The sequence below is a fragment of the Miniopterus natalensis genome, chromosome 8 (assembly GCF_054644295.1).
Source record: "Miniopterus natalensis isolate mMinNat1 chromosome 8, mMinNat1.hap1, whole genome shotgun sequence".
Lineage (NCBI taxonomy): Eukaryota > Metazoa > Chordata > Mammalia > Chiroptera > Miniopteridae > Miniopterus > Miniopterus natalensis.
This window is the reverse complement of record NC_142088.1, coordinates 62,343,051-62,355,769: the sequence shown is the minus strand read 5'-3', so window position 1 is coordinate 62,355,769 and position 12,719 is coordinate 62,343,051. Positions and strand designations below refer to the sequence as shown.

Genomic DNA, 12,719 nt, shown 5'->3' with positions numbered 1-12,719 from the left:
TGCCTTAGCTTGGGAACAAACCCTAGCAACAGAACTTCTAGTAGATACAACACATCGGATGCAGAGAATGAACAGTTAACTTAGTGCCAAGGTGGGATGACACATTTCCAAGGTTGCTGGATTGCCAGTGAAATACAACACCAACTCAGTTACAGCAGGGATATGGATGGGTAAACTAAAACTATGTAGTCATTCTGTCACGTTAAAGGATACTAACTGGTTTGGTACTGACTGGCTGTGCCACCTAGGTATTTATTGGGTCACCCAAAATGGGAACCAATGGTTGCGTGGCACAAACGTTTGACTGTGGCTCCCACCAGGATGGCTGGGCCACTACACCTGGGTTTTCTCTGGACACAGGAGAATCTGCTCTAAGGTAACAAAAATTGCCAAGCTCCCTCTTCTTGAAGCTAAATGGGCACATTCTGTTTTCCACTGGTATGATCATTTGGCCACTGTACTTGTTCCCTCCATTAGCCTGGGGGACATTATAGCACACATAAAGCCCTTACTAAATTCACCAGCAAGACTTAAATGATAGTCAGCAAAGCCTCTCCTTACTGAACACTAAAATGTCTCTATGAGAAAAGCTGTCCTCCAAAATAAGATGGTCTTGGACATTATTCCTGCTTCACAGGGAGGCACCTGTGACATTACCCAAACAGAATGCTCGATGAGTCTGCTAATGTATTGTCTTTATTAAATCACATAAAAACATAAGTGAATGGACTGAGCAGTCTGACATCCAGCCTAAGAGACTTAATAAATCATAGTGTATTTGTATAGGAAAAAAAAAGTGTTGCTTATTTTAAAAATCATTAATCTATGTTTTCTCTTGCATGTGCCCATATTTTTTGCTGTGGAATCTGCCTCCAATGTAGCCAGATAGCTGCCAAACAAGCAATCTCCATACTAATAAAACCTCTTTCTGACCACTCAGGGCACATTACAAAAGAGGGGGGGTCATATAAGTTTTAACAGATGCCCATCATTAAGCAGTCATTACCACTGGTTCACTCAAGAGCTGGACCTGGGCAATCAGAGGCCCCTCACCCCCTCCACTATCCTTAGAATGTACCATTCTGTCTACTATAGCACAGGGGAGCCATTGTCAAGGACACAGCCTTGAGAGAGCTACATGTTTGTGAGAGCATCTGGACAGTATACAGGACTGAACCCAGGTAAGGCCTTTACAGAAACTTGCCCAAGGTGTGGAGATATACTCATATTTTGGTTGCCCAAGTTAAGCCCCTTCTATAAGTTCTCTCACTTATTAAAAACTGCCACCCACCAACCTGGATGTGATCTCCATCTTTCTTCCATGGCTCCTTGCCCTCTCTGTATGGGGTCAGTTTCAGATTTTACCTGAGAAGCTCCCAAATTTGAGAACCAACAATATTTGGAAAGATAAATGTTTTTTATTAGTATGCTCCATTATATGGCTAAATTATCTGAATCTCAGAGAACTGAAGTGACTTGGCCAAAGTTAAATAAATATCAGTGTCAGAATCGAGGCCTGAATTTTCTCATTTTCAATATTCTGTGCTTTCCACTTTCTTCTCAGTGTTAGAGAAACACTGAGTACAAACTTTCAGAGCTCTAACCACTTAACAGGGTGCCTCTTGGTGAGTTCTAGGGTCAATCTGAAATAGGATTTTGGAAAGGAGAGTCCTAGAGAAATTAGATTAACTTGCAGGGACATGTCATCCTTAACTTGGGCCACGTATACCAAATATATATTTTAAATTATCTTTATATGTGCCCAAGATTCCTAACCACTGAAAGCTATTATACAGATTGTAGTCTAATTGGTTTGTGTGACAAAAGATTGGGATTTAATGTTCTCATGTACTTGGAAGGGGAGCTTTTTCTTTTGTGAATATCTTGCAAATTTCACAAAATCAGCTAACCCTGGACATCAAGAAAATTATTTCTTGAACTCTATGATTCAATAAAGATGCATACCTATAATTATTGTTGAGACCCACTCCCCCAAAAAACACACACAAAGATATGTCTTGGATGGGTTGAAATTTGACATAGATGGGCACACAACAGCATGCCAGAAATAATGCCCTACGGATCATTTATTTTATTTTTCCTGTTAAGTCAGGCCACACAAAGAATCAGTCAGCTAGACCAAAAGCTCTTCAGCAGATTTCAGAACTTCTTAGGAAACGGCCAGAGACACACCAATGCGAGAGCCACAGCCAGAGCTGATGTCATATGCAGCATGTGCTAGACGAGCACCCTCCTGTCCCCCAGATGGCAGTGTGGCCCTGGGTTGTGTTCTCTGAAGTTCTAATGCAACCTGCCCAAGACCCCATGAACTTATTATTAACTAATAAGCACCTCTTTGTGGGTCCACCCATAAACGAGGCAGATACACCAGGTCTGTGAGTTGGAGGTGGCTCCTTGGCTTCCCAAGTCAATTGGCAGGGCCTCCTGACAGCATGGCAACATGTTCAAGCCGACTGAGGGGACTAGGGACAGGTTTGAAGCCCTTGCTAGAAGACAGAGAAAGAGGAAGTTTCCTCAGCGCTTGGCAGCCTGCTCCTCCCCTTGCTAAATTTTTAACCACACATTTCCCCCATTAAATCAGAATTGGTGATACCTACACAAATGTGTAGTGTTTGAAAATTGAAATCACATAGAAAAATAGCGATTCTGATGACTATACAAGGCAATTTCTTCAAGTCGAGTAATGATGTGATGTGTGTGGCTAAGCGTAGCTACGCAGGAAGTGGTTTTATTTAAAAGTTTTTGTGCTCACCCCCACCCCCTGGGCTTTTTTTCTTCAGTACTGAAATTAAACAGCACCCCACATAGGCCTACTCTTACGACATGTGACTTGACTGTTTTCCGTTTTTGTTGAAAGAGTCATTAACAGTTAGAAGTTTATGGCAGTTTCAATAACAAGTGATCACGGAGAAAAGGTAAGTGAGTTTTAACTTCATATTGAGCACGAAACTTAAACTTGCAAACATTTGACAGATTATCTTAAGCTTTGGTGTGAACATATAAACATTTCTACAAAAATGTGATGTTTTCACCTGTGACTGAAACATCAGTTTGTTTCCTTTGGTGTAGGAAAGAATATTCTTTTCATATTTGTAGCTGTCAAATTCTCAACTTCTTTATTGAGATATTATACTAGGATCAATTATGCAGATTTTATATTAAATTATTAAAGACAAAATAAAGTATAGTTTTAGTTTGAAAGTGCTGTTAAAAGTTACTAGAAAAAATGTAGAACTTTGTTTCTTTAACTGTTTTTTTTAATAAAAATGTACTATTTGAGATCCAGAGAACAAAAGCAAAAAGGTGTTTTTAACAATAAGAAATAACGTCTGCATTGCAAGGTGAAAGATACCCACTGTGAAGGGCTGTAATAAAGGTAGCATTAGAAATCCTGGAAAAGGTGTAGGTTACAAATGTGTAGTTTATTAAATAGCTGTTAAAAGGCAGGAAAGTTTAAAATGCAAAAGAAAGCTCTGCCCTGTGACATTTGAATATATATTTTTCTAAATTTCACTCAACATACAAGGTGAAATGAGGGCAAGTTTTATGTCATAAACAAAACTCTACGTGTAAAACAGAAGTCACAGCTGGCTTCACTGAAGGTTACTTCTGGGAAAAAGAGGCAAACTAGAGATATATTTTTGTCATTTATATAATTATATAATTTTCCTTCCTTGAAATTTTCCAAAATAAAAACTCTAGAAGTGAAAAGGCTTTTTCTTAATCATAAATTGACAAGAACTTTTACATTGACTTCTTGCCTTTATAGAATGTCTTTGTGTGTGGTAACATATTTAAAGAAAATATAATAGTATTGTTAATCTCAGAGACAAATACCCAAAATAAATATGACTGTAGATCTTTGAAGGGATTTTAATAAAAGCTCCTGATATGATCCACTCTTTCCTAATATTATTTTTATTGTGCTGCTGGATGGGGGAGGTGATGGCCCCCACAACACCTATTTTTTTGTGTTATTAAAAAATGGTTACAGGGTTGATAAGTGGCAACACTTCTCTTTTCTTTTATTGTCTTCTATTGAAAGACACATATACATGTTTTTTGATGTGGTCAATTTAGCAGGAAATTATTAGGCATACTAGTACACTCCATTTTAAGGCCTCTTCAATTGTCTATACTGAAGCTAGTCACTTGTTAACTTAAAATGATCACAAAAAAAGAGATTAAGACTTGGTGTTCAATACATTTTTTATTGTTAGAATGTAAGAAGACCCTGGTAATATATATTTGCTTTGATATACTGATTAGCTCTTTAATTTGTTGCATTACTTCACAATGGAAAACATTATTTAAATCTGTCTTCAATATTGTGGCTCTGAACCTTGGTATCTATAGAAGCTGTGTAATTCAGATAGTTTGGGTTGATATGTTATTACTTTATTTCATTTTATTATAAAAGAACATCACATGAATAAACATATGTAGTACTTACACATTAGAATAAAATGAATATCCACATAAGCATTTGGTACTGAAAAAAAAGCCTACTATAGTTTTTTAAACTATGTAATATTTTAAAAGACAAATTCTTTGTAAAGCAACTGTTCTTGCAGAAATAGTTACATTAAAATAGAAACATTTTATGGAGTACAAGTAAAATTAAAAATTAATTAAACAGAGTTTAGTATGGGTTTATAAAGAACAAGCAGTGCTTATAGATATGTGAATTAAATGCACTCAGAATTGCTCGTAAAAATACACAATGCATTATCTCTTGAACGTACAGACCACATCTCAAGAAGCAGCTCTAAATGAGTTCCTATACCTCTATACATTTTAAGTGAATGAACAAGAAACAAATTTGGTGAAATAAAAACAATGCAGAGGATCTCATTTGGAGAGTTATTTCAAAGCCAATTTATTAAAAGAATATCATGCTTTTCCACTTGGAACCAGCACTCAGCAATATTCAGAAAGGAAATATTTTCTCATAGATATTCCTCCTCCTTTTTAATGCTCTGTTCCAGAGCGTCCTGCTCTATCCCTGTTTTAGAGCACCCCAACCTTGGTACCTAGAGGGATAGACCTCATTTTGCTCATTCCACCTCACTCCCATAGTCCTTAAAACGCACTCATCCTATCTCTCAGCACTTAGAGCACCTCATAAAAGTAGTCCATGCTCACTGGAGAAGGCCACAGAGTTTTGTTTCTCTTTACTTTTCAGCCAGGCCACTGCTCTTTTTCTGAGTAGAATTTTACTAAGGTCTCTCAGGAGACAGGATCTGAGAAACAGCAAAATGTTGAGAACTTCAGTCTCCAGTGAGGCGAATGGGAAGATATATTTTATGGCAGAAAGTGTGTTTCTTTACTCATTGGTCCTGCTTGTGGTATTGAAGCACAGAATTTCTGAGATTGTCTTATATAGAGGGTCCATCAAAGAGATGTGCCCACTGCTCTAACATATTCCTGAAAAGATACACACATTTCCTATACTAGATGAAAATTACTTGATTATATCTTCAGATAGTTTTGGTATTCCTATTAACAGAAAATATTTAGCATAATCAATTGCTTTATACAGTTCAAAAAAATTATTTAATATTATAAACTTAATTCTTTGAGTACCAGAACCACATATATATATATATATATATATATATATATATATATATATATGCACTACAAAATAATTGATATATATATAGCTAGAGTCTAAAATGTACTTATAGCCTGGCCAGAGGAGCTCAGTTGGTTGGGGCATTGCCCAGTGCTCAGAAAGGTTGCCGGTTCTATGCCCAGTCAGGGCACATACCTGGGTTGTGGGTTTTATCTCCATTTGGGGCATATATGGAGGGCAACAGATCCATGTTTTTCTCTCACATCAATCTCTCTCTCTCTCTCTCTCTCCTTTCCTCTCTCTAAACATGTCCTCAGATGAAGATTACAAATAATAATAATAATAAATAATAAATAAATGAATAAAATGCACTTATAAATATTCTAGATTTCAGTTTATAGTAGACTATTATTTGCAAAGGATAAAAAAAAAGTTAAAGTTAGCCAACGCAAAAGATAGGCAATAATTTGTATAACTAAAAAATCCAAGGAAAGTGAAGTCAGGCATGGCTGGATCTAGGAGCTCAGACATAGTTATCAGGATTAGGTCTTATTTTCTTTTTCCTTTAGCTCTTTTTGCCTTGTGCTATAAGCAGTTTCTGGCAGAAACTCACACTAAAATGATAAGAAAGCTTTAGGTTTGTGTCTGACCCTTTCAGCAAACTCTATTGCAAAGAATGCGTTTCCTCTAACACAGCAAAGGTCTCAGACTGAGATCTGAGTGGACTGATTTGTGTCATGTGGCCACAGCTGAGCTGATCTTTGACTTAGCTACAAATCCCCTGAGTGACCCTGAGTGACCAGTCCTAGGTTAGAGATCCACTCTTGCACTGAGGAGCCATCTGCTCCTGCGATACATGGACTCTTAGCTGAAAAGAGGAGCCTCCATACTACCAGAAACAAACATGCTTTCCCCAGAAGAAAGGTGACTTCATTACGTTTAGGGAAAACTATGAAACTCCACAACCCAGCCACATCTAGTAATTTTTAAAAGCACTACCTACTCAAATTGTCCAAGCTCTATAATCAGAAAGAAATACAGTATCAGTTAAAGGATAGGTTTGAATGCAACAAGGGTTTTAATTAAACCGAAGTCACAATACTTGTCTTCTAAAACTTATAATCTAGTATAATTACTCTAATAATAATTACAATTCAAATAAAATTTACCATGTACCTTAAAAAGATACAAGAAATATTCTATCAAGGTTCAGAAATTCATGTAACATTTTTGCATTCCTGTTATGTGCCAGGCAATAAACTAGAGGATTCTGCAGGCGTTGCTTCATTTGATCAGATCCTATCAGAAATACGAAGACAGTTTTGGAGAAAACATTTGGAGTGGTTTTCACACAAAGCTAGGACTGGGGAAATGAGAAACATTCCAAGTGACAGGAAAGGAACGTGTCAAGGCTCAGACATGGAGGAATATCAGAAAATTTGCAAGGAAGAGTGAGTGTCTGGCTTTGTTAGCTAGAAGCACAGATAGTGGTAGGAGGGAAGGCCAGAAACATAGTTTGAGATCCTGATACAGTGGACCTGCTGAACAGATTATGACTAGGGATGTAAGTAACAACAGGGTTGTTGAGCAGGGAAAATGCCTAATTGGATATCCACATTTTGCTTCTCAATGGGTTATCTAGTGTCAGGATTTATTTGCCTTTTCCATATACCTCACTGTTGGTGACAAATGCTTCAGGGTGGTTTATAGAATGGTGCAGTCAGTGGCGAGAGGTATTTCTGGAAGAGCTGGCACTAGCTCTTCTTCCCCACGTGCCTTGAGGATCATATACAGGCTGCAGTCATCTTTTTTTTTTTTTTCATTTTGTGAAAGTCATTTTTATATGGATGTTTTGTTTGTTTATAGTTTGAGACTAGATGATAGATACAGTGAGATCACTCAAAATCAAAATAAAACTTAAATATAAAACTTCTAGGGAAAATTATTTTAAGTCTTATTTTTATATACTCCATTCACCTCCACCTTAACAGAACAGACAACTGCATTTTTAAAAAAATCCTCAACTGAGGATATGTTTTTATTGATTTTAGAGGGAGAGGAAGGGACAGGGAGAGGGAAACATCAATGTGAGAAAGAAACATCAATTGGCTGTGGCTCTGGTGCTCTTCAGACCAGGAACACGCAGCCTAGGTATGTGCCCTGACCAGGAACAGAACCCATAACCTTTTGGTGCATGGACGATGCCCCAGCCAACTGAGCCACCTAGCCAGGGTGACAACCACAATTTTAAAACCCTTTATATTTTCTGCATACACATATGTGTGTGTGTGTGTGTGTGTGTGTGTGTGTGTATCTTTATTATATTAAAGGTGGCATAGTATACATGCTTTACTTTTTTTTCCATTTAGTAATATCTTGGAGATATTTCCATAATAAAAACAAGAAACCACCTAATTCTCTTATTTTTTGCAGCTGAACAATATTCCACTGTGTGGATATATCATATGTAATTTCATCAGCCTCATATTAAACGTGCCATGGGTGTTTTCAATCTTTTGCTAATACATTAATGTTTTAATGTTATTGTGAATATTTGAAAATACATCTATGTAGTGAATTTCCAGAAATACTATTTATTTAAAAACCAAGAGATAAAATAATTTTTATAGTTTTTGCCAAACTATTCTGTTAGTCCTAACTTTTTTTTTTTTTAATTTATCTTTAGTGTTGAGAGTATTACAGGTATCCCATTCCCCCCCCCAATTGACCCCCTCCACTTTGCTCCCACCCCCTCCCCAAGCCTTCACCCCATTATTAACTGTGTCCATGGGTTATGCATATGTGCATATAACTTCTTTGGTTAATCTCTTCCCACCCTCCACCCCCTTCCTTCTTTCCTCTGAAATATGATCTTCTGTTGCATGTGTCAATGTCTCTGGATCTATTTAGTTCATCAGATTCTTTTGTTCATTAGCTTCTTCTTAAAGAAGACCCTTCAACTTTTCCTGTAGTGCTGGTCTGGTGGTGATGAACTCCTTTAGCTTTTTCTTATCTGTGAAGCTCTTTATTTGACCTTCAATTCTAAATGATAGCTTCGCTGGGTAGAGCAATCTTGATTGTAGTTCCATGTTTTTCATCACTTTGAATATTTCTTGCCACTCCCTTCTGGCCTGCAAAGTTTCTGTTGAGAAATCAGCTGACAGTCATATGGGTGCTCCCTTGCAGGTAACTAATTGCTTTTCTCTTGCTGCTTTTAAGATTCTCTCTTTGTCTTTAACCTTTGGCATTTTAATTATGATGTGTCTTGTTGTGGGCCTCTTTGGGTTCCTCTTGTTTGGGATCCTCTGTACTTCCTGGACTTGTAAGTCTATTTCTTTCCCCAGGTAGGGGAAGTTTTCTGTAATTATTTTTTCAAATAGGTTTTCAATTCCTTGGTTTCTTTCTTCCCCTTCTGGCACCCCAATAATACAAATTTTGGGCCTCTTGAAGTTGTCCCAGAGGCTCCTTATACCATCTTCATATTTCTGGATTCTTTTTTCTTTTTGCTCTTCAGGTTGGGTATTTTTTGTTTCCTCATGTTCCAAATTGCTGATTTGATTCTCAGCATCCTCTATTCTACTGTTGATTCCCTGTAAATTATTCTTCATTTCAGTTCCTGTAGCCTTTATTTCAAATTGGTACTTTATTATGTTATCGATTTTCTCAGTTATTTCCCTAATAGTCTGCTTAAATATCCTTATAAACAAAATTCTGAGCTCTGTATCTGTTAGCTTGCTTGTATCTATTTCATTTAGTTCTTCTTCTGGAAATTTCTTCTGTTCTTTCCTTTGTGACATGTTTCTTTGCCTCCATGTTTTGGCTGCTTCCAGGTGTTTGTTTCTATGTATTAGGTAGAGCTGCTATGTCTCCTGGAATTTGTAGAGTGGCTTTGTGTAGAAGGTGTCCTATAGGGTCCAGTGGCTCAGCCTCCCCAGTCACCTGAGCTGGACCTTCCAGGTGCTCCCCTGTGTGGGCTGTGTGCACTGTCCTGTTGTAGTTGAGCCTTGGTTGCTGTTGGCGTCACTGGGAGGAACTGACCCCCAGACAATCAGCTGTGAGGACCAGCTGCAATTATAGCCAAAGAGCTGCTGTGCTGGAGACACCCCTATGGAGCAGGGTTTACTTCAGTGGAGATTTGGTGTTCACCAAGTGCGCCCCTTGAATGTCACTCGTGGATGTGTAAGGGTTGTAATCCAGTGTGGTCGAGTCTGACCACCAGATGCACTGTCTCTGGGGCCTCCTGGGAGGTGCAAAATCAGCCTGTGCCAGTGCCTTGCCCAGGCCACCCAGCATGAGCTACACAGCAAACCGTAGTTGGCTGCTACTTGTGCTGGGCTTGGAGGTGCCCAGGAGAGGCCAAGCTATGAGCCACTGCAGGCTGCCGCTAGTGCAGCGCCTGAGGCCACTTATCAAGCCCTGTGGGGCCCGCTGCTGCTTGTTTGAGAGACTTTAGGAAAGTCCTAAGCATGAGGCTGGAGAGGCCACTTGCACAGAAAAGCCCCTGGAAATGGCCTGGATGAGCTGCAGGTGGGGAGGGGCGGGGCCTCCGGGAATCACGGGGCGGGGCCAAAGGTGAGAGTCAGGTGCTGGGGATTCAAACATGGCGCCTGCCTGCCGGCTGTGTGCTGTGACGATTTGCCAAAGGAGCCATGGCCTCTGCCAGCCCTTCTGCCTGGGAGGAAGCCGCCCCTCCAGCTCTCGCCCGGATCTCAGGCAGGTTAGTTCCTCCCCGAGTGTCCCGGGTCCTTTCCGGCTGCTGCCCGGCGCTGGGCTCAGAGGGAGCGTCCGAGTGAGTCCCTGCCGGGCCCTTTAGGAGGAGCTGCTGGGGCTCCCGCAGCCTCCGCGACCCTCAGGGACAGTCCCGGCTGGTTTCACAGCCCGGAGCTGTGCGGACGTCTCTTCCCGGCCCTGTAGCCCTGGGCTGCGGGCCTGTTGTGAGGCTGGGACCCCTCTCTCCTCCAGGAAACCCCCACCTCCGAGATTCCCTCCTGCGTTTAAACCGCGGCACCGGGTGTGGGCCCGTGGCCCCGTCTCCATGACCGAGCCCCCATTCACCCGCGTCTCCACCCCTCCTGCTGTTCTTGGTGCTTCTTCAGCTCCCTGGTTGTGGGGCTTCTGTGCAGCCAGATCTCAGGAGGCCCTGAGTGATGTTGTTCGGTATTTTAGTTGTCATTTTGATGTGGTTGCGGGAGGCGGTGGGTGCAGCGGCTACCTACGCCGCCATCCTGTTTCCAGCCAGTCCTAACTTTTTGAACTTCCATCAGCACATAATGAGGATGCTGCTGGAAGCTCCATAGCTTTTCCAACAGATTGTGTTGCCACACTGTTCAGGTTTTCCCATCTGTAGAAAAGTTTGTCTCAATATAATTTTATATGATATTTTTGTTATGATGATTGGAGTTGAGCATATTTTTTAAAGATTAAAGTTCTATTTGTCATTCTTTTTTAAAAATATGTTTTCATTGATTTCAGAGAGAGGAAGGGAGAGGGGAGAGAGAGAGAGAAACATCAGTGAGGAGAGAGTCATTGATCGGCTGCCTCCTGCACCCCCCGACTGGGGGTCAAGCCTGTAGCCCTGGCATGTGCCCTGACTGAGAATCAAACTGTAACCTCCTGGTTCATGGGTTGACACTCAACCCTTGAGCCACGCGGGGCTGGACTATTTGTCATTCTTGATAAAAGAATGTATCCTTTCTCAACTGTGTAATAAAGGATCTAAAGCATTAGTGAAGCTCAAGCCTTAGAATGAGATGTTAAAGGAAGAAAGGAACTGGGACTAGCATATGTAAAATACATTTTTTATAAAGCTTGAAATAGGCAGCCACTAAAAAATGGGAAGAAATATGAATGTTCAAACAAAGGGAGAAAAGGAACAAAAATAAAGCAAAGAAAAACATTCAGAAACCCAACAAGGTCTCAGAGGATACTCAGACAGATGGGTGTAATCACTAGCTCAAATAGATAAATTAACCTGAAACAGAAGGAAGAGCACTTTAATGAGTGTATATGCAGAAAAATTGGATATAGATAAGATGAGGGGAGGGGAAGGGAGGAAGTTGAGGGAATACATGCTTCACGGTTTCTATCTTCTCTGACATGGTAGGAAAGCTCATTTGATGAGAGAGAGTACTTACAAGATGCCAAAGAATAGGCAGAATATCTTATTTTAAAATATTGGTCTTATCAATAACACAACAAATACAATTGCGGAATTTAAAATGGATTTTTCTCTTTTGGGTGGCATCAGCCCAATTCAATTCAGTTCCATAAATAATTTTGAACAACTAAGTACACCATGTTGTGCTAGGAATTATTGGGGACACAAAGAATCAAGGTGCTATTTAGCCAGTGAAAACTTTGTACTCTCACAAACACAACCATTTAAATATAAATTTATATGTACTATTGGAATGCCATAGAAAGAGTGCAGAACATGTTGTCAGAGTCCCAGTGGTTTCGCTTTTACAAGTCCAATGGCAATTATATGTCTTTATCTTGTCCATTATCTGAGCTGCATTTAATGCAAATGAACGCTCCTTCCCTCTTGAACCTCTCTGGGATATTTCATTTTCCCAAATTAACTGGATGCTCCTTCTCTGTTTCGTTTGCTCACTCATTCTCTTCATCCAGCCCTCTAAATGTCGGAATGTCCTGCACTCAGTCTTCAGATTTCTACCTTTCCAGTCTCCACTCTTACCCTCTAAGTTTATTCTCAGGTGATCTTGTTTAAATGCTCTCTGTATTCTAATTAGATCTCAGCACCAAGCCTTATGCTTAGCACCAAAACTATAACGGTAATTGCCCACTCATCGTCTCCCCTGGAATGTCTTATAGAAATATCAACATGAGTATATTCAAAATTAAGCACTTAATTACTCCCCATTTGCTCCCCACCCAACCTGCTTCTTTCTGATTTTCATCCCTCTCATTCAATGGCACCACCATTCACCTATCTTTTCAGGAAAGTAAACTAAGAACTACCCTCACACGCTTATCCTCAGACACCTACTCCCAAATATATCCAATTCATCACTTAGGAGCAGAGCCTGAAAAATATTGATTATTACCTTGTTTACTTTTCTCCACAATAACTCTTGAAAAGGTATATACTTTTTCCCAG

At 39.8% G+C, this 12,719-nt stretch overlaps 1 protein-coding gene across 1 annotated transcript in view; it reads left to right on the top strand.

Moving 5' to 3' along the window:
* Positions 1–2,911: 2,911 nt before the first annotated feature.
* The window catches only part of ARHGAP15 (Rho GTPase activating protein 15), a 574,327-nt gene continuing 564,519 nt past the window's right edge, over positions 2,912–12,719 (top strand). The window contains exon 1 of the mRNA XM_016196534.2: positions 2,912–2,936. The gene's annotated coding sequence lies outside the window, so the exon portion shown is untranslated. The remainder of the gene's footprint in view (positions 2,937–12,719) is intronic.